This window comes from Bos indicus, unplaced genomic scaffold, assembly GCF_029378745.1.
Source record: "Bos indicus isolate NIAB-ARS_2022 breed Sahiwal x Tharparkar unplaced genomic scaffold, NIAB-ARS_B.indTharparkar_mat_pri_1.0 scaffold_57, whole genome shotgun sequence".
NCBI lineage: Eukaryota > Metazoa > Chordata > Mammalia > Artiodactyla > Bovidae > Bos > Bos indicus.
The window spans coordinates 1-4,113 of record NW_027223722.1 but is presented as its reverse complement, the minus strand read 5'-3'; positions in this window follow the sequence as shown (position 1 = coordinate 4,113).

Genomic DNA, 4,113 nt, shown 5'->3' with positions numbered 1-4,113 from the left:
TAATGTGGATACATCGGAGGAGTGTGTGGATGTGGGTGGTTAATGTGTGGGCTAAAATCTGTTGGACAACCTTTATCATGGGTGGAGGAAGGCAAAGGAGATGAACGTTTCAGAAATGAGTCAGAGAGCCTTAAGCTTTCTGGCTAAGGGGATCGACTTGAAACTCGGTCTGACAGAGGGAAGCACTAAAAATCACACTATGCTTCAGTAGTCATGTACTGTTGTGAGACTTGGACCATTAAGAAGGCTGAGTGCCAAAGAATTAACGCTTTAGAATAGTGGTGCTGAAGAGACTCTTGTGAGTTCCTTGGACAGCCAGGAGATCAAACCAGATAATCATAAAGGAAATCAATCATGGATATTCATTGGAAGGACTGATGCTTAAACTTCAGTACTTTGGCTGCCTGATGTAAAGATTAGGCTCACTCGAACAGCCCCTTATGCTGGGAAAGACTGAGGGCAGGAGGAAAAGAAGGGGCCACAGAGGATGAGATATCTTGATAGCATTATCGACTCAATGGACATGAATTTGAGCAAACTCCAGAAGATAGTGAAAGATAGGTCAGCCTGGTGTGCTGCTGTCCATGGGCTCACAGACATAAACTAGGGACTGAGCATTGTCATCAAAAATAAATTGTATTTATTCTTCTCATAATTTTTAAGAATTAAAAAGTTCCATCAGTTCAGTTCAGTTGCTCAGTCTTGTCCAAGTCTTTGTGACCCCATGAATCGCAGCACACCAGGCCTCCCTGTCCATCACCAAATCCCAGAGTTCACCCAAACCCATGTGCATTGAGTTGGTGATGCCATCCAACCGTCTCATCTTCTGTCATTCCCATCTCCTCCTGCCCTCAATCTTTCCCAGCATCAGGGCCTTTTCAAATGGCTCAGCTCTTCACATCAGGTGGCCAAAGTATTGGAGTTTCTGCTTCAACATCAGTCCTTCTAATGAACACGCAGGACTGATCTCTTTTAGGTTGGAATGGTTGGATCTCCTTGAAGTCCAAGAGACTGTTCAGAGTCTTCTCCAACACTGCAGTTCAAAAGCATCAATTCTTTGGTGCTCAGCTTTCTTTATAGTCCAACTATCACATTCATACATTCATACTGGAAAAACCATAGCCTTGATTAGATGGACCTTTGTTGACAAAGTAATGTCTCTGCTTTTTAATATGCTGTCTAGGTTGGTCATAACTTTCCTTCCAAGGAGTAAGCGTCTTTTAATTTCATGGCTGCAATCACCATCTGCAGTGATTTTGGAGCCCAGAAAAATAAAGTCAGCCACTGTTTCCCCATCTATTTGCCATGAAGTTCTGGGACTGGATGCCATGATCTTAGCTTTCTGAATGTTGAGCCTTAAGCCAACTTTTTCACTCTCCTCTTTCACTTTCCTCAAGAGGCTCTTTTGTTCTTCTTCAGTTTCTGCCATAAGAGTGGTCTCATCTGCATATCTGGGGTTATTTATATTTTTCCCAGCAATCTTGGTTTTTCTATATTCACAATTTAGTGTACCTATCAACACCATCTACATATTTTTCATCAGATCCAATATAACCTCTGTACCCATTAAGTCATAATCCACCTTCTCCGTTGCCTCCTCGCTTTGGTAATTTCTATTTCCAGCTTCCATGAGTTAGCCTATTCAGTGTACCTTAAACCAGTGGAAGCATACAATATTTGTCTTTCTGTGCCTGCCTTATTTCACTAAGTATAATAAATGTTTGTATTAATTGTCCATCCATTTTATAGCATATTTCAATCCTTAATTCATTTTGTGGTGGGACAGTATTCCATTCTGAGTACATATCACATTTCATTTATCCATTCATCACATGATGGTCTTTGGGTTGTTTCTAGTATTTACGTACTAATAATACACTGTGAACATTAGTGTGTAGATTTCTGTATGGTATTATAATTTAAAAGTGCATATTTAAAATATCACTGAATGTAACAATACAAAGTGTGAATGTTAGGTGAACTAACAATGTTAGATTTTGAACTACTAAAAATATATTTTCTCACTAATTATAAAAAATGTAGCACACATATGTTATCTGTGAGTAGAATTTGATAGCTGAAACTGAAGTGATATGTTATTGGAATTTTCTGTATAATCTATACAACTTTTATGTCAATGTAATCCTGCTTTAAGTAAAGTCTAATGATTTAAAGAAATCTTGAAACATGACTTCAGGGGGGAACACATCACAGCTAGTGTTAAAAAATTAGCTAATGTCCAAACCATAGCTAGAGACCATTTTCACTTTTAAGCATGAACCAAATGTTGAATTTAAAATGCATCTTTCCTTTCATAGTTAAAGCAGTACCAACTGATATAGTTTCAATTTGAACACATGAAATAAAAGAACATTGCTTAATATTTCTCTTTTTTTTCCCTTAAATATGAGGCCCTGAACATACTACAATAATCATTCTTGAATGAACTTAATGAGAAATTTCCACAGTACCTTCAGTTGAGTCAGTTAGAGGGTGCACCCTATTGTGTGGCCAACAACAAACTCTCTTCATCCAGCTGGTTCTTGATGTTCTTGACATTTGAGGGGTGTGGCTTCTCGCCTTCTGGATGAGACATCCTGTGAAATGCATTATAATGGTGAGAGCTGTTGACATGTTGCCGGCAGAGGACCACCTGGGAACTAATAATAATTGACCCATAATTCAATCCTCTGGTTCCCTTCCTCATCAGATGCCTTGCAAGGCCTCCTGAATCCAAGGTGGACTTAGGAAGATCTGCAGTTTGATATGCACTGAAAACATCCAACAGACTGGCTGTGTGTGCAAATATCTCTATTTAACTGAGACCTAGAAGCTCAGCAGAGCATGGTGACCATGGCTGATGGACTGGATTCAAATCACATTTAGGAGAAGCAGGTACTTGGGAAAGACATACGGATCCCTCTTTGCCTCAGTTCCCTGTCCTGAGTTGGAGAAATGTTAACATGGCCTATTTTTAGTATTATGAGGCCAAGAATGATTAAATACAGGTAAAATATTAGAAAAATAAAGGAGTGACTTCCTGGGCAGTCCAGTGGATAAGAATCTGCCTCTCAACGCAGGGGACGGGGTTTGATTTCTGGTCGGCAAACTCTGGTCCTGTATGCCTCTGCGCAATTAAGCCCACATGTTGCAACTACTGAGGTCAAGCACCACGAGTAGAGAGTCAGTGCCCTGCAACGAAAGAGCTGCACGATGTGATGAAGATTCCACGTGCCACAACTAAGACCTCATGCAGCCAAATAAATGAATGATAGATAGACAAATAAATAAATAGAAAAGTAAAGGACTGGTGCTTCGTAATTTCTCTGTAAGTGTTCAACCTTGAATGATGGCAAGAATAAGATGGACCTTCAGTAGTGGTTGAAAGCAGAGAGGGCATTTTGAGGGCTCCAATAAGTGGAGATGGAAGCTTATTCTTCAGCTTTTTCACAGAAACAAGTTTTTATAGCTCATGGAGAGTATCTATTATCACCTCTTCGGACACCCAGCCCTGTTCAAGAGGAAGGGTGGACAAAGTGTGGGCTGTAATCCATATGTTACATTAGATGGTGTTGAAATTTAAAGAGATGAAGTGATTTTCCAATGGTCACGCAATAATAAATAGTGGATCTGGGACAGGATTGTAGATGGTTCCCTGAGGACACAGATGCCTGCACCTCTGAGGCCTGTGCTAAAACCCCTTAACCAGGACCTCAACCCTACCTCCAACTCAAATTATCCTGCCCCTAGTTTTCTGTGGATGAGAGCTGATGCCCTGAAGAAGGTGCCTCAGCCTTAAAAAGGGCTCCAATCCTCCTCCTACCACTCATCTCTATATTTCAGTTCCTCATCCAAAATACAAGTTTCCTCTGAGCAAAGCTTCTCAGAAAAACCACAGGATTCCAACTCTGTCCATCCTCCAAAGCTTCTTCACACACTCAACCATCTCACGAGCAGCCTTCCCAATGTCCAGTTCACCTTGCTAAGTGACCAGTCATCTGTTTGGCCAACAAGTTGGCTCAGCGCTCAGAACCTTCTAAACCAAAGGGCACATGATGGCTCTACAAAGAATTAGCTTCCTTTTAACTTGACCAAGTCTGCATGAGCACTTAA